The sequence below is a fragment of the Lissotriton vulgaris genome, chromosome 6 (genome assembly GCF_964263255.1).
Source record: "Lissotriton vulgaris chromosome 6, aLisVul1.2, whole genome shotgun sequence".
Lineage (NCBI taxonomy): Eukaryota > Metazoa > Chordata > Amphibia > Caudata > Salamandridae > Lissotriton > Lissotriton vulgaris.
The window spans coordinates 1326323755-1326348521 of record NC_141694.1 but is presented as its reverse complement, the minus strand read 5'-3'; positions in this window follow the sequence as shown (position 1 = coordinate 1326348521).

The window sequence follows — 24767 nt, the reverse complement described above, 5'->3', positions numbered from 1 at the left end:
AGTCCCTGGTAGATTCAAGTTGAGAACAAGAACATCTCCAGAGTGTCACAGCACCCTTTTTATACACACATTCTTGGTCTGAAGGGGCAGGCAGGGAGAGAACCAGCTGGAACTGGTTATGGGGGATTCTTTTCACTGGCCAGGCTAGGAACATCAGACGCACCCCAGGGGGTGTAGCCAGCATTGTGTGGGGAAAACCCAGCCTCATTCAGGACACTCAAACTAGACAGTCAATCCACAAGCAGACCCAGGCTCACTCCTCCCCTCACATCAGCATGCTAAACACTCCATTCACCACCGGGGCAGACCCTCCCAGATTCTGGGAGCCAGGCTCACCAGCCAGCCTCAGCCAATCATACGCCAGGCACACATTCCACAAATATGCCAACTTCTAAAAGTGGGACTTCTACACTAGACACACTCATGCCGCATATACAGTTGCGCAGCATTCAATCTCACAAGTTCATACATACCAGACTTGACCCTGCACACCCTACGCATCGGGAACTACCCGGGACACATACATTCCCCATGCATTCCTATGGAAGGGCAGGTCTCTCTCTTCACACGCACTCAGAGTGGGAATCACCATCCCCAGGTTACATATAACAACAAAAACTTCAGGGGTGGACCTGCCAGAAGGGCCAAGTCCAACACATGCCCCTCCCAGCCCAAACGCAGGGTAGACCAATCACTACCGTGATGGACTTCCCTGCTGTAGGACGATAGAACATGGACGCGGGCCCGCACTGCAGGGACACCCTCCAGTTCTACGCCACATTGACCGATAGACACACACAGACTAAAAATAAAAAAAATAAAAAATAATAAAGACATAGGCCCAACCAGGCTACCCCACTGGCACTCCTTAGTTGTCCATGACTAGGACCAGGCCCTAGGCCACCCAGATACCACTGGTCCCTGCTAATCCGAAGTGGGGGGTGGTAACCCCTGGCCCACAATAGCCATTCTCCACTCCCTTTCTCAGTGTAGCCACGACTACCACTGTTCCTACCACCTAGGGTCCGCACCCTCAGGCTTGCCAGAGGTCACGGGCAAGAATGCCCCACCCTACCTCTACTTCTGAGGTTCCGCGCTCTCCCAGGAGAAACACCCTCAGAACACACTCTCCTACCAGTCTGGGAACTTCCTCCCTCCACTGGTCTTCCACCTGGGAACTGAGTGTTCAGCTCTCCCCTAAGGCAAGCCGCGGCCGAGCCAGCAGGTCTTCCTTGACCGGGATACAACTTAACATACATTCAACAAGATGAGCCGCGGCAGCACCAGCAGGCCCCAGTGTTCAACTCTCCCCTAAGGCAAGCCGCGGCCGAGCCAGCAGGTCTTCCTTGACCGGGATACAACTTAACATACATTCAACAAGATGAGCCGCGGCAGCGCCAGCAGGCCCCAGTGTTCAACTCTCCCCTAAGGCAAGCCGCGGCCGAGCCAGCAGGTCTTCCTTGACCGGGATACAACTTAACATACATTCAACAAGATGAGCCGCGGCAGCGCCAGCAGGCCCCAGTGTTCAACTCTCCCCTAAGGCAAGCCGCGGCCGAGCCAGCAGGTCTTCCTTGACCGGGATACCACTTAACATACATTCAACAAGATGAGCCGCGGCAGCGCCAGCAGGCCCCAGTGTTCAACTCTCTCCTAAGGCAAGCCGCGGCCGAGCCAGCAGGTCTTGCTTGACCGGGATACAACTTAACATACATTCAACAAGGGGGACACCTAACGCATAAAACACATTCAGCGGTGTACGGAACACATGATGCATCAAACACATTCAGCGGGGTAGGTAAGGACAGGATTATCGTTGATTCAGCAAGCTCCCCATACCAGAGAACTTACACTCCTTTACTTAGCACAGCTCAACATTCTTCCACACACCGTCCCTTAGACTGGTAAGACAGTTTTCCACCGCCCCTGATTCCTCAACCTGACCCCTGTGGAACAGGTACCATTACTCTAGGGAAGGGACAAGCACCATACACATTTGAACACAATTACGCAGCCACCACTGGATCCCACCCTTCTGGTGAATCCCGAAACGCATATTGCACTAGGGAGATGATTTACCCTCCCAAGCTAGGGCCACCTAACTCATAGTGTACCAGAACACATTTTTCACAGAACGGACATTTAAGTAACCTTTTAAAAACAATAATCTCCTTTCTTTTGCGACCATTTACAATGCAGAGTTTTGTAGGGAGGCCAGTTATCGTGGTACTGCGCAAACACAAGTCCGGATCCCACCGCTAGCCACCAGTGTAGGAAATGGGACCCCCGGCCAGCCAGGGTTTGCGCCACAGCCAGTCAGAGACCGCCGCTCCTATGTAAAAACAACCCCTGCTCACCCTCTAGGTAACGCGGCGCGAGCAGCCAGGCCTATCTCTGAGGTCATGTGTGAAGTATTTGCGCACGCACCCACCAACAACATCCAGGGCCTCCCACAAAAGGAACTCCACACAAAGTATATATGAAAATAGTCTTTGTATTAAGAAGGACACATAGCAACACACATTTTATAGGGTGCCAGAGGCACGGCAGGGTTTACCAGGGAAAGGATACAGGGCAGTGCCAAGGGACCCCTGCCAGGGGTATGCACCTGATGGAACTGGCACATATCAACTGGGAGCTTCCTAGAACTAGCAGTAGAACTCACTCGGACCAGGAATCACATACATGGGACATCGGGTATTCAGGAGGGAAAGAAGGACAAGGTACATAACACAACAGAGGCCCCCATCAGCAGGGCAACACATAATAACTCTCAGCATCACCTTAATATTAGTCAATCGCATTCCACAGGCCAGCTGGCCTTTCTGGGGCAAAGGCGCCCAAGAGTCTCGATGTTCAGGGTAGGCTGCAGGTAGCCAGGGACAAACCCACACGTGGCAGCTGCCCACGAAGTGCTGGGCAGCTGAGGGGCATCGTGGGAGCCTCGCAGGCTCGGGGGAATGATTGCGCCATGAGGGAATTTGAATTTGAATTTAAAAACATTTATTCAGCGCACTTTTACCCAGCGGTTTCATGGCGCTATGTGTGATGCAGTGGACGACAGCAGCTGGAAGAGGTTAGGCAGTGTAAGCTTGCGCAAATAGGAAGGTTTTGAGATCCTTCCGAAACTGTAGATAAGAAGGCGATGTGCGGAGGGCAGCAGGAAGGGAGTTCCAGAAAACTGGAGCAAGAACAGCGAACTTCGCTCCACCAGCCCTCTGTTTTTTAAAACGGGGGGTAGCTAGAAGGGCCATATGAGTGGAGCGAAGTTCTCTGCCTGGAAGGTAGGGCTTGATAGCAGAGCATATGAACTCTGGGGCAGTGCCCGACCTAGCCTGGAAAGTGAGGCAGCCAAGTTTGAAAAGGGGCGCGCTCTCTCACCGGAAGCCAATGTAGTGCTTTGAGCAGTGGAGTGGCCCGATGGTATTTAGGTAGGCCGTGAATCAGGCGGGCAGCCTGGTTCTGTACCAGCTGCAGGCGGTGGATCGCATAGGCAGGAGTCCCATTATAGATTATGTTGCCATAATCAATGCGAGATAGTACCATGGCCAGCACGATGATTTTTAAAGCAGAGGGGGAAAAGAAACGGGAGACTTTCCTAATTATTCTGAGGGAAAAAAAACAAGAGGAGACCACTGAACCGACTTGTGAATGAACAGAAAGTTGTGAGTTTAAGAGGATCCCAAGAGTTTTAACTTTAGGTACAGGGAGTGGAGGGACACCAAGTGACGGGGGCCAAAAGGAGGGGGACCACGGACTGCAACCACCTCCGGTCAAGACCAGCTCGGTCTTGTCCGGGTTGAGTTTGAGGGAGCCTCAAGGACTCCAAAACAAAGATGCTGGGCGGAGCCTCGCCGGCTCGAGAGAACAGGGGGCAATGGTGGAGCCTCTCGGGGCTCATGATGAACGGTGGAGTCCCTCTCCGGGGACTCGGGAACATCTCGGGCCGGGGGAGCCTCTCGGGCTTGGAAAGCACAAAGTGGGCTGGGGCCGAGCCTCACAGGCTCATCGGGACAAGGGCCAAAAGGTGGAGCCCTTCGGGGCTCATGAACGAAGGGGGGAGTCCCCCTCGGGGGACTCGATCTCGCTGGGGCCCCACGGGCCATGACGGAGCCTCTCGGGGCTCGGGAAAGAAGCTGTGGGCAGTCGGGGTCCCCCTCGGGGGACCCGGCATCACTGGGGGCCCTTCGGGCCTCGAGGCACAACCGGGAGGATCATTCGAGGGGAGGGGCCGGCACCGGCAATGTGCCCCGACGCCCCCTCCCATGTGCAGCACTCACCGGGTCTGCGGCGCCGGTCTCTCCTCGCTCTCCGGGGCTCCCTCTCACTCCTGGGGGCCCCGGGGGGGGGGGAGCGGCAGTTCTCCTGGGGGGAAGCAGGGGCGCGGAGTAGGCTCCCGCGCTTCCTGCATTCGCTCTCTCTCTCCTCCGCCTCACAAGCTCCTCGGGCCGCCGTCCAATCACAGCGCGGCCGGGGGAGACGTCAGCAGCAAGTCCCGGGTCAGCAGCCATTCCCAGCGCGGCCCGGGACGGACAACACGAAGGAACCCGGGCCGGTGGTGGTGAACTCGGGGAAAATGGCGAGGGCTAGGCTCCCTCGAGGAAGAAGGTCAGATAGCGAGGTAGGCACTCGCTGGGGGTGTAGAACCCCCGAAGAACAGGGCAAAGGCCGGGTGGGCACCGGCTTGAGTAAACAGCGCCCCCAGGCGCTAGGACAGCGTTACGGAACTCTGCAGGGGAAGTAGAGCACTCCCAGCGCTGGTAACCTCCATAAAGTGCTCCAGGCGCTCGAGGGCAGAAAGCAGCGCTTCCAGGCGCTAAGTAGGAAGAACAGCGCTCCCCCCGTGCTGGGGGGTCAGAGGAAAACGCTGGAGGAAGAGTAGCAGTCCAAAAAGAGTCCAGGACCTCCGGTGGGGCACAGCAGCTCCTAGAAGGGAAAAGGCCATCAGCAGTCCAGGAGTAGGGCAGGGCCCAGGGAGGCAAGTCAACCCTGAGCCCAAGCAGCAGCAGCCATTGGTAGATTCAAGTTGAGAACAAGAACATCTCCAGAGTGTCACAGCACCCTTTTTATACACACATTCTTGGTCTGAAGGGGCAGGCAGGGAGAGAACCAGCTGGAACTGGTTATGGGGGATTCTTTTCACTGGCCAGGCTAGGAACATCAGACGCACCCCAGGGGGTGGAGCCAGCATTGTGTGGGGAAAACCCAGCCTCATTCAGGACACTCAAACCAGACAGTCAATCCACAAGAAGACTCAGGCTCACTCCTCCCCTCACATCAGCATGCTAAACACTCCATTCACCACCGGGGCAGACCCTCCCAGATTCTGGGAGCCAGGCTCACCAGCCAGCCTCAGCCAATCATACGCCAGGCACACATTCTACAAATATGCCAACTTCTAAAAGTGGGACTTCTACACTAGACACACTCATGCCGCATATACCGTTGCGCAGCATTCAATCTCACGAGTTCATACAAACCAGACTTGACCCTGCACACCCTATGCATCGGGAACTACCCGGGACACATACATTCCCCATGCATTCCTATGGAAGGGCAGGTCTCTCTCTTCACATGCACTCAGAGTGGGAATCACCATCCCCAGGTTACATATAACAAAAAAAACTTCAGGGGTGGACCTGCCAGAAGGGCCAAGTCCAACAGGATACTATACCTAAGCAAGGGGTGATTACACGACCTTGCCCCAGCTGAGTGATCAGCCAGCTGTGTCAAATTGGATGGCCAGCCAGGGGTGGCATCATACATGCTGCAGCCCCTGGTAGGCCTTGGATGCACCTATGCCCTGGGTACCTATGGTACACTATACAGGGGCTCACAAAGGTGACCCAATGCCCAATTAGGTATGTACCTAAAGTACATGGTATGAATTTAGAGAGAGAACAGCTGGGCTGTGGGTCTGATTAGCAGGCCCACAGCCACACTAAAGTCGAGAAACCAGTATATTAGAGCAAAAAGTGGGGGTGACCATAGGAAGCAGAGCCTACTCTCCTACACAAAGCTCCTACTGGCAGTAAACTGCTGGAATGGAGCTACGTTTTTAGAATTGGAATTTTTGATACAAAGGTAACACAGATCTGTGCAGAATCTGAGTTTACCCACTTCCATAAAGGAGGAGGATAAGAACCTGGGACAAATAAATTACAAATAATCTCTGCATATGGTGCATTAGCACCCCCCCCTAAAAATTGCCACTCAACAGCAAATTACATCTATAACACTGCAGACACGCCTCATACAGACACACACACACTGAATTCATGTTGGTCACTCCCTCTCTCCTGCTTTGCTTCTCTGATCCTAACTCCCATCACACAAGAACTTAATATTTTGCAACAATACCCACTTACATAACACCTTGCCAACTCGATTAATTATCTTCTTTTCTCAAACACAACAGATAGCTTCACTGACTGCACACCAGAACACTGAAGTCATATCCATCAATCAATCAGACGGTATTTGCATAGCGCTGCGTATCACCCTAGGGGGTATACAGGAGCTGTATATAGTTGGCAGAGTGCTGCCAGCTCCACAGCTCTACCCAAGCAACACATCAACAAATGCCTTGGAGGCATTCAGATAATCTTACGTAAATGTACTGCACACATTGCTTCAATAACTTTTACCAGACTAGTGATGCTGCCAGAAAACCATCTCCCTAGCTTGGGGGCCAATGGACAACTGAGCACCCAGCTCAATGAGAAACACCAAAGTGCTTCAGCACACCACAGACACTGACCACTAGGAAGGGCTTTACTAGAATCAGCTCATGTTAGTTTCACGTTAAGTAACAATAAACTTGACTATACAAAGCCTTTAAGAAATCACTACAAAACACAACCAAACAATTAACAATTGATTGGTGGAAATCTCCCAATGTACGAAAGGACACACATCTGAAAGCACCACAATACCACAGCGGCGGCTCCTTTGCTATGGCGTAGGAACGTCACCCCCCACCCTCGCCAGCTGCCTCAAAATGGCAGGAAAGGAATAGTAAAAAGATAATAAACACTTGTTAATATTGTTTTATTTTACCTTTCCTGACGCGTCTTTGGGGGCGGGCCAGGGGGGAATACAGGCACAGAGGGGGAGTGGTGGGCCCTGCCTTCAGCTAACAAAATGGTTTGGCCAGCCAAACCGTCATGCGCACTGAAGCTGTCTCTAACCCGAGCTGCATTGCCAGGTTGGAGAAAGCAGGCACAGGCTCCCAGTCTGACTGGGAGCGTAAATTCACAGCACTCAGGCCAATCCCGACACTTCTTTCATACTGCCACCAGCCGCATGAGAGCAGCATCAGGATTGGCTGCAGTGGAGTCTGGGAGCCTGTGATTGGAAGAGAGGAGAGGAGCAAAAGAGCGTGAAGCGGCCGGTCAAAGGTACGTTTTTTTTCCGTCTTCACGCCCCTCCATTTTTGGTCAACACTAACCACTATTGCAATACCATACTAATGGTACAAGCCTAACAGAACAGATAACATGACAACATAACATTACTTTAGAAAACCAGATACCCACACAGTACACACATTAACCCTTCACTGCCCAGTCTAATGCCCCTTGACATACACTACTAACTAACTCAGCATTGCACATATTCGCCCATTTTCCACAACCCAACAGAAATGTACTCACTTGCCCCATTTCCACAATGTCACAACAATGCACATATTTACCACAATGTAGCACAATTCATTGACACACTGGTGAAGTGTGTGTGTAACAGAAATGCACTCATACGCAGAGGCAAAAATGTTCACAGTAACACACAGGCTGTGCACATAAACTGGCAAACAGTAGAAAAGCGTAGTCTCTGCCAAGCCACCTACCTTGCCAGTTTGCTGCCCGACACTCAGACCTGACCGGGGCTGTGCAGGCGGAGGAAGGTATCACATATAGAGATGCTGGGGCATCAGCAGAAGGGTAGATAGATGTGGTGGACAGGCAGATATTGGCAGGGAAAGGGTTGAGAAAATCAGCCTTCTGCTATGCAACACACAATGGGAATAGGCATGCATAAGTGAGCCCGGCCCACTCTATGTGCTGGTACTTGTATGTGGGGGGGCTTGATCCCGGTTCCTCCCCGTGCTCCTCATTTATGTACCACCAGACCCAACGACGATAACCAACAGTGGACAATACAGCCAGTTAGTACTGACCCACGCTGGCTGTCAGTCTAGCACTGAGGGACAGCCAGCCTGTGCTTCGCCTTCATCCTGCCGGTCTCCAATCCACTGGCCCTCTACTCCAGCCTCCAATTATTCTCCCCCTGCACCACAGCCTCTATTTATTTTCCCACTCCTCAAACTGATGACATCTTCTGACTTCACTACCTCTCTCCTCTCCCCCTAACCAAATCCTCAACCCCAGTCACCCCCATGACCACCTTGTCATCGTAGCAGTTCGTCCTTTGCTTGACACTACAGCCTCTTGTAGTCCCATGAGTCCAAACATGATACAACTCTCTCTCCCTAAACCAACAACTCCTACCTCTGACTCCCCAAGCTCTACCCACCACTTAACTTTCACAAGAGGTCTCCCTTCATCGGACTCCCCAGCCTTTCCCCACCCCTTTACTCTCCCCAAGGTCTCCCTTCATCGGACTCCCCAGCCTCTACCCACCCCTTGACTCTCCCTGAGGTCTCCCTTCATCGGACTCCCCAGCCTCTACCCACCCCTTGACTCTCCCCGAGGTCTCCCTTCATCAAACTCCCCAGCCTCTACCCACCCCTTGACTCTCCCCGAGGTCTCCCTTCATCAGACTCCCCATCCTCTACCCACCCCTTGACTCTCCACGAGGTCTCCCTTCATCTCACTCCCCAGCCTCTGCCCACCCCTTGACTCTCCCTGAGGTCTCCCTTCATCGGACTCCCCAGCCTCTACCCACCCCTTGACTCTCCCGAGGTCTCCCTTCATCTCACTCCCCAGCCTTCACCCACCCCTTGGCTCTCCCTGAGGACTCCCTTCACGTCACTCCCCAGCCTTTACCCATCCCTCGACTCTCCCCGAGGTTTCACTTCATCAGACTCCCCAGCCTCTACCCACCCCTTGACTCTCCACGAGGTCTCCCTTCATCTCACTCCCCAGCCTCTGCCCACCCCTTGACTCTCCCCAAGGTCTCCCTTCATCGGACTCCCCAGCCTCTACCCACCCCTTGACTCTCTCCGAGGTCTCCCTTCATCGGACTCCCCAGTCTCTACCCACCCCTTGACTCTCCCCGAGGTCTCCCTTCATCGGACTCCCCAGCCTCTACCCACCCCTTGACTCTCCCCGAGGTCTCCCTTCATCAGACTCCCCAGCCTCTACCCACCCCTTGAATCTCCCTGAGGTCTCCCTTCATCAGATTTCCCAGCCTCTACCCACCCCTTGACTCTCCCTAAGGTCTCCCTTCATCGGACTCCCCAGCCTCTACCCACCCCTTGACTCTCCCCGAGGTCTCCCTTCATCAGACTCCCCAGCCTTTACCCACCCCTTGACTCTCCCCGAGGTCTCCCTTCATCAGACTCCCCAGCCTCTACCCACCCCTTGACTCTCCACGAGGTCTCCCTTCATCTCACTCCCCAGCCTCTACCCATCCCTTGACTCTCCCCGAGGTCTCCCTTCATCGGACTCCCCAGCCTCTACCCACCCCTTGACTCTCCCCGAGGTCTCCCTTCATCGGACTCCCCAGCCTCTACCCACCCCTTGACTCTCCCCGATGTCTCCCTTCATCGGACTCCCCAGCCTCTACCCACCCCTTGACTCTCCCCGAGGTCTCCCTTCATCAGACTCCCCAGCCTCTACCCACCCCTTGAATCTCCCTGAGGTCTCCCTTCATCGGATTTCCCAGCCTCTACCCACCCCTTGACTCTCCCTGAGGTCTCCCTTCATCGGACTCTCCAGCCTCTACCCACCCCTTGACTCTCCCCGAGGTCTCCCTTCATCAGACTCCCCAGCCTTTACCCACCCCTTGACTCTCCCGAGGTCTCCCTTCATCAGACTCCCCAGCCTCTACCCACCCCTTGACTCTCCACAAGGTCTCCCTTCATCTCACTCCCCAGCCTCTGCCCACCCCTTGACTCTCCCCAAGGTCACCCTTCATCGGACTCCCCAGCCTCTACCCACCCCTTGACTCTCCCCGAGGTCTCCCTTCATCGGACTCCCCAGCCTCTACCCACCCCTTGACTCTCCCCGAGGTCTCCCTTCATCGGACTCTGTTGGACCCGGCCTCGTGGCGTGGTCCTCGCTGATCTCCGCAGCCCCAGATCTACGGGTGGAACTGATTCCCGTCCACCCAGAACTGTACATGACACTCCTACACTGGACCTGAGACGATCCCCAGACCGCGTGCCTGCAACCCGTGCACGTGACCATCAGACTCCATGTTTTGGCCACCCCGGCCGGCCGGCCGCCTTCTTTCCTTTCGGCAGCCCGGGCCGCTCCTGACTGCCGCTAAGCCTGCGCGTCCGGCGCGCCCAGCTCCACCCGGGGGGGTGAACGACTCCCCAAGTACTCGAAACCAAGACTTCCATCACACCTCCGGCCCCCTTCCGAGGAACTGGTTTCCCTCACACCTCTGGACTATCCCTGGGGGCTGGTTTCAAAGGCACCTTGGGCCTCCTAGTGATCTGGCTCCAGGCCCTGATGGGCGTCTGGGATCTCTTGGGCGCATGGTCCAAAGCATCAAAGAACCAACCGCCCAGACAATCAGGCGCCTGGCCCTCGGACCTCCGGCCTCCTGCCTCTGAGGGTCCGGACATCAAAGAACTCCAGTACTATAAGACAGCCTGCCTTCCATCCAGTTGGCAGTTATATCTTGGACAAGAAAGCCCTGCTGATCTGATCGCAGCTGACTTCGAGGAGAACAGACTCTGACCCACCGAGCCCTGCTGACGCCGTCGCGGCTCATCCTAGAACCAACAGAACTGAACCATCGGGGCCCTGCTGACGCTGTCGCGGCTCCCTCTTGAAGCACAAAACTGGAACATCGGAGCCCTGCTGACGCTGTCGCGGCCCCTTCTACTTACGAGTACGACGGAGTACTCCCACCCAAGCCCTGCTGACCTCGTCGCGGCTTGACGAACTCTCTGGTCCGGCTGGACCATCGATGCTACCCTCACGAACAGCTTGAACCAGAAGTGAGTAGGACAGCAAGTCCCATTGCCAGCCCCCGTACCCCCCGGTTCGAGGATTGAGAACTGTGCGCCGGGTACGTGGTGTGCCAGCTGGCCTCCTAAGACTGTCCCGCTTCCCCGGCCCTTCGTTACGAGACTTTCACGATCCCTCGATCGCTGTGTATCACTCTTTATTTAATCTTGATAAAGTCTTTTCTTGATAAAGAATCACGGTGTGGGGTCCGCTCATAAGTGTGGTGTGTCGACGGTGTGTACGATCAGTCCTCCCCGGTGGGGACTCCCCACTCGATAAGACTCGGCAGTAATTGTGGGAGAGGAGGTCCCAGGGGGTTAGGAGAGTCTACTCGACCCCTGGGGTCACCGCCTTCCAACAGACTCCCCAGCCTCTACCCACCCCTTGACTCTCCCCGAGGTCTCCCTTCATCGGACTCCTCAGCCTCTACCCACCCCCTGACTCTCCCTGAGGTCTCCCTTCATCGGACTCCCCAGCCTCTACCCACCCCTTGACTCTCCCTGAGGTCTCCCTTCATCGGACTCCCCAGCCTCTACCCATCCCTTGACTCTCCCTGAGGTCTCCCTTCATCGGACTCCCCAGCCTCTACCCACCCCTTGACTCTCCCTGAGGTCTCCCTTCATCGGACTCCCCAGCCTCTACCCATCCCTTGACTCTCCCCGAGGTCTCCCTTCATCAGACTCCCCAGCCTCTACCCACCCTTTGACTCTCCCCGAGGTCTCCCTTCATCAGACTCCCCAGCCTCTACCCACCCCTTGACTCTCCCCGAGGTCTCCCTTCATCAGACTCCCAGCCTCTACCCACCCCTTGACTCTTCCTGAGGTCTCCCTTCATCAGACTCCCCAGCCTCTGCCCACCCCTTGACTCTCCACAAGGTCTCCCTTCCTCTCACTCCCCAGCCTCTACCCACCCCTTGACTCTCCCCGAGGTCTCCCTTCATCAGACTCCCCAGCCTCTACCCACCCCTTGACTCTCCTCTGAGGTCTCCCTTCATCGGACTCCCCAGCCTCTACCCATCCCTTGACTCTCCACGAGGTCTCCCTTCATCGGACTCCCCAGCCTCTACCCACCCCTTGACTCTCCCTGAGGTCTCCCTTCCTCTCACTCCCCAGCCTCTACCCACCCCTTGACTCTCCCTGAGGTCTCCCTTCATCAGACTCCCCAGCCTCTACCCACCCTTTGACTCTCCCCGAGGTCTCCCTTCATCAGACTCCCCAGCCTCTACCCACCCCTTGACTCTCCACGAGGTCTCCCTTCATCGGACTCCCCAGCCTCTGCCCACCCCTTGACTCTCCACAAGGTCTCCCTTCCTCTCACTCCCCAGCCTCTACCCACCCCTTGACTCTCCCCGAGGTCTCCCTTCATCAGACTCCCAGCCTCTACCCACCCCTTGACTCTTCCTGAGGTCTCCCTTCATCAGACTCCCCAGCCTCTACCCATCCCTTGACTCTCCCCGAGGTCTCCCTTCATCAGACTCCCCAGCCTCTACCCACCCCTTGACTCTCCACGAGGTCTCCCTTCCTCTCACTCCCCAGCCTCTACCCACCCCTTGACTCTCCCCGAGGTCTCCCTTCATCAGACTCCCCAGCCTCTACCCACCCCTTGACTCTCCTCTGAGATCTCCCTTCATCGGACTCCCCAGCCTTCACCCACCCCTTGACTCTCCCCGAGGTCTCCCTTCATCGGACTCCCCAGCCTCTACCCACCCCTTGACTCTCAACGAGGTCTCCCTTCATCGGACTCCCCAGCCTCTGCCCACCCCTTGACTCTCCACAAGGTCTCCCTTCCTCTCACTCCCCAGCCTCTACCCACCCCTTGACTCTCCCCGAGGTCTCCCTTCATCAGACTCCCCAGCCTCTACCCACCCCTTGACCCCCCCCGAGGTCTCCCTTCATCAGACTCCCCAGCCTCTACCCACCCCTTGACTCTCCTCTGAGGTCTCCCTTCATCGGACTCCCCAGCCTCTACCCATCCCTTGACTCTCCACGAGGTCTCCCTTCATCGGACTCCCCAGCCTCTACCCACCCCTTGACTCTCCCTGAGGTCTCCCTTCCTCTCACTCCCCAGCCTCTACCCACCTCTTGACTCTCCCTGAGGTCTCCCTTCATCAGACTCCCCAGCCTCTACCCACCCCTTGACTCTCCTCTGAGGTCTCCCTTCATCGGACTCCCCAGCCTCTACCCATCCCTTGACTCTCCACGAGGTCTCCCTTCATCAGACTCCCCAGCCTCTACCCACCCCTTGACTCTCCCCGAGGTCTCCCTTCATCGGACTCCCCAGCCTCTACCCACCCCTTGACTCTCCCTGAGGTCTCCCTTCATCGGACTCCCCAGCCTCTACCCACCCCTTGACTCTCCTCTGAGGTCTCCCTTCATCGGACTCCCCAGCCTCTACCCACCCCTTGACTCTCCCTGAGGTCTCCCTTCATCGGACTCCCCAGCCTCTACCCATCCCTTGACTCTCCCTGAGGTCTCCCTTCATCGGACTCCCCAGCCTCTACCCACCCCTTGACTCTCCTCTGAGGTCTCCCTTCATCGGACTCCCCAGCCTCTACCCATCCCTTGACTCTGTTATGTTATGTTATGTTATTTAGGTTCTTCTATAGCGCAACGGCTACTCCAGTAGGAGTGTCCCGGCGCTTTGGCGAAGAAGTCCTTTAAGGAAAGGAAACATAACTGCAGAATAAAAGGAACAGCGAAGTTAACTAGTAAAAAGCCAGGTTTTTAATGCCTTTCTGAAAGACATCAGACTAGGGGCCTGTCTGAGAGAAATAGGAAGCTCATTCCAAGCGCGCGGGGCCAGGTAATGAAAAGAACGCCCCCCTTGTCTGGTTCGCTTGATGGACGGAACGACCATTTTAGACAAGGAGGCAGATCGCAAAGCTCTGCTCGGCTTGTAGAGAGCAAGGCGCTTCCTAATGTACCTAGGGCCTGAATCATGAAGGGCCTTGTAGGTCAGCGTCAGGCTTTTGAAGAGAACCCTCTTGGCTATAGGAAGCCAGTGCAGTTCCTTCAACAAGTCAGAGGCACTAGCTCGTCTAGGGAGTCCATAAATAGCCCTGGCAGCTGAATTTTGGACTACTTGAAGTCTCCTCACGAGATATTTAGGGAGTCCTAGATAGAGGGCATTTGCATAGTCCAAACGCGACCCGACAAGTGCTTGGACAATGACCCTTCGATGGTTCACAGAAATCAAGGGGAGGAATTTCCTGAGCATCCGCAGGATCCCAAAGCATTTCCCCGAAAGACAGGATATTTGAGGCCCAAAGGTTAACTCATTGTCAACAATGATACCTAGATTTTTAGCCTTGGTACTTGCATTAGCAGGTGGAAACAGGTCTTGTGGCCACCAACTTTTCCAGTTTGGTTCAGAGACACATCCAAAAAAGAGCAGCTCCGATTTATCGGAGTTGCATTTCAAGCCGTGTCTTTTGAACCAATCAAAGACTGCTTCTAAGCAGCCTCTGATGCGGATCCCATCGAACACCTCATTCTTGTTGTATGTGAACAAGAGCTGGGTGTCGTCAGCGTAAGACACGATCTGAGCGCCGAACGACTCCACAACCTCTGCAAGGGGGGCCAGAAAGATGTTAAAGAGCAGAGGGCTAAGGATAGACCCCTGAGGGACCCCCACTTCCAGAGTTGCCATAGCTGCGGAGTGAGGTGGCGCCCAGATCGTTTGTCGACGGCTGGCTAGAAATGATTTGAGCCAGTTCCACACCGTCCCCCGGAGACCACAATCCCAGAGTCGAGTTAGGAGGGTATCATGGGGAACGGTGTCGAACGCCGCCGACATGTCCAACATGACCAACATGGCCTTTCCTCCAGTATCCAAAACCTCTCTGATGGCGGTGGTGACTTCAAGTAGCGCGGTCTCTGTGCTGTAATTCGCACGAAACCCAGATTGAGTAGTGTGCAACAGATTATTATTCTCGATGAAATCAGAGATAGATCTGTGTACATGTCTTTCCGCCACCTTCGCCAGAGCGGGGAGGAGAGAAATAGGCCTGTAGTTGGCGTGTATGATGGGATCCAGAGCTGGTTTTTTTATGAGTAGAAGGATGAGTTCACTCTTCCAAGCCTGAGGGACTACGCCAGAAGACAGTGAGGAATTAAGAATGGAATTGATGGGGCCATTTAGCGCAGGGGCTATTTTGTTGAGGCAAGAGACCGGGCAGGGATCTAGAGGAGAGCCCGACTTCAAGCCTGTCAGATGGTCTAATGAAGCAGCAAGGCTTAGCTGCGGGAATTCCCAGAGGGTGGGTTGTGAAGAGGAGAGGGCATCAAGAGCAGCATCCTGAGGCTGTTTGGAGTAAATAGCAAGAGAGGCTTGAATAGATGTTATTTTATCTACAAAATAATGTGCCAGTTCAGTCAGCCAAGGTTCTGAGTGAGACTGAGCAGAGATGCCTAGGGACGGAGAAGTGAAGTCCTTAACAATTTTAAAGATTTCCTTACAGGAATTTTCAGATTCGTCTAACCGACGTTCAAGATAGGATTTTTTCCACTCCAAATCATCTTGTGGTAGGATCTAGTTAAGTTTTTAAATATTTCTTTCTCAAGAGGATTGTAGTCTTTCCTCCAGGTTCTTTCTGCTCTCTTGCAGTTTTGACGGGCTTCTCTAAGCTGAGATGTGAACCAAGGGGCGGAAGGACGTTTGTTTCCGGGTTTAGCGGCTTTCTCGGGCACGAGATCCGCCAGTATAGTCGTGAGCCATTCAGTGTAATGAGCTAGATCAATTTCCACATTACCTGACAAGGTGCAGGGTGAACATGCCATGGCCTGTAGTAGCATCTCATTAGAGAGCAGATGAAAAGGCCTGGAAAGTCGTTTAGCAGAGGTAGTGGGATTTGGTCTAGGGGGAGGGGCACTTAATAGGAAAAAGGAGATTAAGTAATGATCCGACCATAATACTGGCTGAGGAGCAAGTACGTTAATAGGGACGGTGGAAAAAACTTGGTCCAAAATATGGCCCTTATTGTGCGTGGGATCATGAATGAAAGGTATGAGTCCTAATGCTGTTGTGACCTCCATGAGTTTCATTGTGTCAGGATTTGTGGCCTCATCCATGTGTATGTTTAGGTCGCCTAGAAGTAGACAATGTTCAGATTTAAGACATGGGACTGAAAGCACTACCTGTAATTCATCCAGGAAAGAGCCTAAGGGACCGGGAGTTCTATATGCAAGAATGCCGGTACATGCCTGGTGGGGAGACAAATGAAGTGTGAAGCCGAGCGCCCTGGTGTCCTGAATAGTGTCTATCGGGAAGGTAGTTGTTGGACAGGCCACATGACGGGCCGCTCTCCCCCGGCTCGACCAGGCCCGAGCCCAGTCATACAAGCACCACACACCACCATTGTACGTCCTACGTCCCCTCAGGGACACCTGCCCTCGAACATGATCACCTCATGGGCCCGATCCACTGCCGACCCATGCGCTCAGCCTGGGCCGCCATCTTGGACACTTCATCACGAGGCCGCCTGGCCCCCGATCGACCTCAACCCTGGGCCTAGCCCGGCCTCAGACATTCCGGCACCACCCTCCACCCAGGAGGTGAGCGAGCTACTTGGCAGGTCAATGGGAGAAAGAGGTGTCGATGGCTCTCCCCCGGCCAGTGCCGCTCGCCCATCGCCTCCCCGGGCGCTGGCTCCACCCCCCCGCTGGGTGTCTGGACTCCCTCATCCCGGACCTCCCGACCTCCAAGTGCGAGGGTCCGGACATCAAAGCCCGCCAGCCCTATAACTGGGGCAGCTCCAGAGCAGGAAGGTAGTTGTATCTTGGAGTCGAGAGACGTAAAGAGGAACTCACCCTGGACGGACTACTGGCGCTGCCGTAGCTCTGTCCTGTGCACCATCGTCCTGCCTGTTGGCGCTGCCACAGCCGTCGTAACCTTCATCCTTCATCGTCGTCCGGATCTGCTGGCGAGGCCGCGGACCGTTGTAACCGTCATCTGCATCGGGACCTGCTTGGCTTCTCCACGGCCCGTCGACCATCCGTCATCCATCCCGGGACCTGCTTGGCTTCTCCACGGCCCGTCGATCATCCTTCGTCCATCTCGGGACCGGCTTGGCTCCTCCACGGCCCGATCAGCAAACACACCGAGCTCGAGGATTGAGAGCTATTTAACTCATTGGCAACTAAGACTGTCCCGCTACCCCTTTTTCCTCAACCAGAGATCAGAACCGAGGGGACCCCTGAGTCCAGACCTCCTTGTATCATATCAACGTAACCTAAGAATTGCCTATAAAGTCTCGTTAACCTTCAATCTTGTGTGGTGTCCGTCTGTGGGGGGGGAAGTTACTTATCTGTACAGTCGTTGGAGACGGCTCTCCCTGGAGACCTCTCCCCGTAATCTCGGCCGACCCTCCCGGTCCGTCTAACATTGGTGGCCAGCGGCGCGATCCGAATCACCGCATAACGTACAGAGAGTAGCTCACCCCACAACGAACAACAATGTCAACTAAAGAGAGCGGATCAACTGAGAAGTTCCAAATGGAAAAACTCGAGGAATACAGCCATCGTGAACTAAAGCAGTTCTGCATCGAACTAGGTATCGCTACCACCGGACTAAGTACCAAGGACGATTTCAAGCATGCCCTAGAATCTTGGGCAGAGACCGGGGATGTCGAAGCCCCTGAGCAAAGCACCGCGAAAAATACCAGCACGGGCCCTGAGGGGCAAAGAACCAGTCTCTCGCAAGACGAGATCCAAGAAAGAGAAAAAGCCCGACTACACGAACTCGAAATGGCCCGACTCAAGATGGACATAGAACTCAAATTGGCCGAGCAAAAAATAAACTTAGAGCACCTTCGCCTCCGAGAAGAAAGAGAGGAGAAACAGAGGCAAAGGGAGCTCGAGGAAAAAAGACTAACGTACGAGCACGAGCGGAACCTAGCCGAGATCAACCTGCGCAAACAGAATAAAGAGTTAGGGGTGCCTGACCGACCGTCCACCCCAGGGACCACGGAGAAAAAAGTGCACATCCCCAAGGATGTGGTCCGAGAATATTTTCGAGAAGACGACATCCAGCAATGGTTTAAGGCCTATGAAATCGCGATGACTGCGCACCGGATCGATAGAGCCGACTGGGGAGCCGGCCTATGGGGCAAATTCCTTAATGAGGGCCGCGATACGCTGTTACAGCTCCCAGACCACCAGATGACCTCCTACGACCATATGAAAGCGGCCCTCCTCACCCGCTATGGCCTCACGCCCGAGATGTACCGTCAGCGGTTCCGAGACTGCACACGCATTCCAGGTACAACTTGGGTGGACTATGTAACGTACTTTAGCAGAGCCTTCGAAGGCTGGATCAGAGGGAACAACGTCACGACCTACGAGCAGCTGTTCAATCTGATGGTATGGGAGCATCTGTCCAACAATTGCTTCATTGAACTACGCCAACACCTCCTCGACAGCAAGTTAACCGATCCCCGGCAGCTCGCAGCCGAAGCTGACCGGTGGGAGATCACCAGAGTGGGCCGGAATGGGTCCTACGAGCAGAACAGGAACAACAATGGTCACCCCCGACCCAGAGGAGGAGGAGGGGGCCAAGGACGAGGAAGAGACAACACTCCGGCCGCCCCCACTACCAGCACCACCCCCCCGGCCAACCGGGGCAGCACCCCGGCGCGACCGGGATACAGAGCCAATGTTACATGTCACCGATGCCAACGAGTCGGCCACTATGCAAACGACCCAAGCTGCCCGCAGTATCAGAGTCCAAGACCCCGCCAGGTGGCCGCCGCGGCACTAGGGGAAGAACAGATCTCCGAGGAACAAGAAACAGACGAGCAAGAGTATCAAGAGTGGGAACCAGCAGCCATGACTCTTGCGTGCTTAGGGGGAAGAGACATGGTCCCGCGGGTCCCCCTACCCGCTAACACCCAGAAGTACAGCCAATGGGTGAGCATCAATGGACAACGGGCCGAAGCCCTTCGAGACACCGGGGCCAGTGTGACAGCCGTCCGCTGTCATCTGGTGACCCCAGAACAATATCTACCGAACATTCTCTGCCCTGTACGATCCGCCGACAACTCAGAGAGTCTGTGTCGGATGGCCTGCGTCCCCTTTGAGTGGGGAGGGGTCTCCGGCATGCTGAAGGTAACGGTCCGAGACGACGCCCCCGTGGACTGCCTCCTCGGAAATGACCTGGAAAGCTCCCCGTGGGCAGCCGTGGAGCGAAAAGAACACTTGGGGATGTTGGGCGTCCCAGACTGGGCGTGCGTCACCACCCGGTCCATGGCCGCCCGTGCCAACCCTCACCCCGAAGAACCAGAATGGCCGGCGCCACCGCCCCCGGTCGCCCCCGCCGAGACCCCCGACCATGGTATCCCCCTCGAACTTGCCCAACCTTCCGACCTTGCTAATCTTGACCAGTGGGCTCAAGAAGGGGGACCCACACAAGAACAATTTCGTCAGGAGCAGGAGACTTGTCCCTCCCTTGAGGGACTCCGACAACAAGCGCTCGCCCAAAGCGCAGGGGATACCTCCGGAACTCATTGGGTCTACTGGGACAATGACCTATTGTACAGCGAGCAACGAATCGCCGAGCTAGGGGCCAACCGAGTACTAGTGGTGCCCCTCCGCTTTAGAGACTTCCTGCTAAATCTGGCCCACGATGTCCCCCTGGCAGGGCACCTGGGACAAGATAAAACCTACAGCCGCCTAGTGACCCACTTCTTCTGGCCAAAAATGAGAAACGATGTGCACCAGCATTGCCGATCTTGCCCCACGTGCCAAGCCAGTGGGAAGAGCGGCCGCAAATTAAAGGCCCCCCTGCAACCCTTTCCAGTAGTCACGACCCCATTTGAGAGGGTCGGAATAGACATTGTGGGACCCCTAGACCCGCGTACAAGACAAGGCCATCGCTTCATCCTGGTACTAGTGGACCACGCCACCCGCTACCCTGAGGCTATTCCTCTCCGGACCGTGACAGCCCCAGTGGTCGGCCGGGCCCTGATGGGGATCTTCTCCCGTGTGGGGTTCCCCCGAGAAGTCGTCAGTGACAGAGGCACAAACTTTATTTCCAAATATATGAAGTCCCTCTGGCAACAGTGTGGGGTCACCTACCGCTTCACGACCCCCTATCACCCCCAAGGAAACGGACTTGTTGAGCGGTTCAATCGCACGCTAAAAGGGATGATCGGGGGATTGGAAGAGCCCCTCCGTCGCCAGTGGGATGTGCTGCTGCCGTGCCTCCTCTTCGCCTACCGGGAGGTCCCACAGAAGTCCCTAGGCTTCAGCCCATTCGAGCTGCTCTATGGGCACCCAGTACGGGGGCCACTCAGCCTGATCAAAGAAGGCTGGGAGATGCCTCCGGCCAAGAGTCCGCCCGATGTCTTCCGGTACCTCCTCACCCTCCGCAACCAGTCCCGAAGGTTCAGAGACCTAGCAAAAGCCAACCTAGAGACAAGTCAAGAGGACATGAAGAAATGGTATGACCAGAACGCCTCATCTATTGAATTCGAGCCGGGGCAACAGGTCTGGGTAATGTCCCCCACAGAACCGTGCGCTCTCCAAGACAAATGGACGGGACCCTTCAAGGTAATCGAGCGCAAGGGTCCTGCCACCTATCTGATCGATATGGAGTCCGCCCGGAATCCGCTCCGAGTCCTCCACACCAACAGACTGAAACCCCACTTTGCGCGAACAGAACTCAGTCTCTTGATGGCCACAGACAATGGGGTTGAAGACGACTCCGAACCTCTCCCTGACCTCTTGCGGACCCAGGAGCAAGACGGCTCCGTGGATGGGGTCCGACTCTCGGAGTCCCTCACCAGAGAACAACGCCACGAGTGCCAAGCCCTCCTATCACGATTTGCCAGTCTGTTCTCCCTCACCCCAGGTGTCACTTCCTGGTGTGTACACGATGTGGACACCGGAGACAACCCTCCTATCCGCCACCGGGCCTACCGCGTACCTGATCGGGTACGGGCCTGCATCCAGGCGGAAGTAGCTAAGATGCTCACGCTCGGGGTCATCGAGCCCTCAGACAGTCCATGGGCCAGCCCGGTCGTACTGGTCCCCAAAGCGGCCGCCCCCGGAACCACACCAGAACTCCGGTTCTGTGTCGACTACCGGGGCCTGAATGACGTCACCAGAACGGACGCACACCCCATCCCCCGGGCAGATGAACTGGTCGACCGAATGGGCGCTGCCCGCTACCTCAGCATCTTCGACCTGACGGCAGGTTATTGGCAGATCGGCCTCACATCCCGAGCACAAGAACGTTCTGCCTTCTCCACCCCCGATGGCCACTATCATTTTAAGGTCATGCCCTTCGGCATGAAAAATGCCCCAGCGACTTTCCAACGGCTCGTCAACCAGGTCCTGGCGGGGCTCGAAGAGTTCAGCGCCGCCTACCTGGACGACATCGCTGTGTACAGCCACCATTGGACCGAGCACCTCCACCACCTCCAAGCAGTACTACAAGCCCTTCAGCGAGCTGGCCTCACGATCAAGGCCAGCAAATGTCAAATTGGACAAGGGTCGGTGACCTACCTCGGACACCAGGTGGGAAGCGGCCTAGTGGCCCCTCTACAGCTGAAGATTGCCGCCATCCAGAACTGGCAACCCCCTATCACTCAAACTGAGGTGCGAGCCTTCCTGGGCCTCACGGGCTACTACCGAAGGTTCGTGAAAGACTATGGTACCATCGTGGGGCCTCTCACCGAACTCACATCAAAAAATCAGCCCAAGAAAGTGAATTGGACCCCAGAGTGTCAAGCGGCATTCGAACAGTTAAAGGCCGCCATGTGTTCCGCTCCTGTGCTCCAGGCCCCAGACTACAGCCGGGAGTTCATCGTCCAGACGGACGCCTCCGACCAGGGCATTGGGGCAGTCCTGTCCCAAGTGAACACCGAAGGCCTTGATCAACCGGTGGCCTTCATCAGCCGGAGACTCCTACCCCGGGAACAACGCTGGAGCACCATAGAAAGGGAAGCCTTCGCTGTGGTATGGGCCCTCAAGAAGCTCCGGCCCTACCTCTTTGGCACCCACTTTCGGGTACAGACTGACCACCGACCCCTGCAGTGGTTGATGCATATGCGGGGGGAAAACCCAAAACTGCTACGCTGGTCTATCTCCTTGCAAGGTATGGACTTCACGGTTGAACACCGGCCTGGGTCCGACCACGCCAACGCGGATGGCCTGTCCCGGTTTTTCCGCCTCGACGAAGAGAGTCCCCAAGAGGATGGGTAACTCTCCCCGCCTTCAGCTGGGGGGGACGCATGTTGGACAGGCCACATGACGGGCCGCTCTCCCCCGGCTCGACCAGGCCCGAGCCCAGTCATACAAGCACCACACACCACCATTGTACGTCCTACGTCCCCTCAGGGACACCTGCCCTCGAACATGATCACCTCATGGGCCCGATCCACTGCCGACCCATGCGCTCAGCCTGGGCCGCCATCTTGGACACTTCATCACGAGGCCGCCTGGCCCCCGATCGACCTCAACCCTGGGCCTAGCCCGGCCTCAGACATTCCGGCACCACCCTCCACCCAGGAGGTGAGCGAGCTACTTGGCAGGTCAATGGGAGAAAGAGGTGTCGATGGCTCTCCCCCGGCCAGTGCCGCTCGCCCATCGCCTCCCCGGGCGCTGGCTCCACCCCCCCGCTGGGTGTCTGGACTCCCTCATCCCGGACCTCCCGACCTCCAAGTGCGAGGGTCCGGACATCAAAGCCCGCCAGCCCTATAACTGGGGCAGCTCCAGAGCAGGAAGGTAGTTGTATCTTGGAGTCGAGAGACGTAAAGAGGAACTCACCCTGGACGGACTACTGGCGCTGCCGTAGCTCTGTCCTGTGCACCATCGTCCTGCCTGTTGGCGCTGCCACAGCCGTCGTAACCTTCATCCTTCATCGTCGTCCGGATCTGCTGGCGAGGCCGCGGACCGTTGTAACCGTCATCTGCATCGGGACCTGCTTGGCTTCTCCACGGCCCGTCGACCATCCGTCATCCATCCCGGGACCTGCTTGGCTTCTCCACGGCCCGTCGATCATCCTTCGTCCATCTCGGGACCGGCTTGGCTCCTCCACGGCCCGATCAGCAAACACACCGAGCTCGAGGATTGAGAGCTATTTAACTCATTGGCAACTAAGACTGTCCCGCTACCCCTTTTTCCTCAACCAGAGATCAGAACCGAGGGGACCCCTGAGTCCAGACCTCCTTGTATCATATCAACGTAACCTAAGAATTGCCTATAAAGTCTCGTTAACCTTCAATCTTGTGTGGTGTCCGTCTGTGGGGGGGGAAGTTACTTATCTGTACAGTCGTTGGAGACGGCTCTCCCTGGAGACCTCTCCCCGTAATCTCGGCCGACCCTCCCGGTCCGTCTAACAGTAGTGCAGTGCAGCTGGTTGTTGACTATAATAGCCACACCACCCCCGCGCCCAGATGTTCTATCCCTCCTGATGATGGAATAATTAGGTGGGATGGCGTTGACTAAGTCAGGGGCCGAGGTATCACTAAGCCAAGTCTCTGTAAGAAAAAGGCAGGATATATCAGAGTTATCAAGCAAATTCCAAATATCTAGCGCATGACAGCCTAGAGAACGTGTATTAAGGAGTAGGCAAGTAGTAGTGATAGGTTGATGGATCAGTTTCGGCTTGTTGTGTATAGGAAAGCGCCATCCGCATTCAGTGCAACCTTTTCTAAGGGCACGACGGCCCGGAAAGACAGAGTGGCAGCGACCTACCGGAGGACGGAGATTTAAGAGGGTCTCTGACGAGTAAGAGAAACACATAGCTAAAGCCGAGAAAAGTAAGGCACCAACCAAAGGAAAATGCCAGCCAGCCGTCCTGCCCCGTCTGCTGCCGGAACGCTGACGGGCGCAGACGGGCAGGACTCTGGCACGACTCAGGCACAGAGAAGGCGCCACCCTGTGCGTCACCGCTGCGCGTTGAAAAAGGTGGAGCTTTAAGTAGGCCGGCGGAAGTGAACAGACACAGGCGCCACGACCCGCACCAATATGGCGGCGTCAGGCTTCAGTTGCTACACAAATATGGCGCTCCCTCACCACCCCAGAACCGGGCCCGCAAAACAGCGGTGCTTAGGTAATTTTTACGTGCAAGTGAGGGGCCAGGAGTAGCGCTAAGGCAAACAAGGTAGGAGCAATTTGAATTTAAAATACACGAAGAGAAATGCAAGCGCTATAGAAGCAGTATTAAAATCACCGCGTTAGCGCAGAAACGCGCAGTCCTTAAAGCGCAGAGTAAGCAGCCTAACCTTTAGGCACCTATTGCCAGGAGGATTCATCGAACAAGTTCCGCCTTAAGTAGGCCGGCGGAAGTGAACAGAAACAGGCGCCACGACCCGCACCAATATGGCGGCGTCAGGCTTCAGTTGCTACACAAATATGGCGCTCCCTCACCACCCCAGAACCGGGCCCGCAAAACAGCGGTGCTTAGGTAATTTGTACGTGCAAGTGAGGGGCCAGGAGTAGCGCTAAGGCAAACAAGGTAGGAGCAATTTGAATTTAAAATACACGAAGAGAAATGCAAGCGCTATAGAAGCAGTATTAAAATCACCGCGTTAGCGCAGAAACGCGCAGTCCTTAAAGCGCAGAGTAAGCAGCCTAACCTTTAGGCACCTATTGCCAGGAGGATTCATCGAACAAGTTC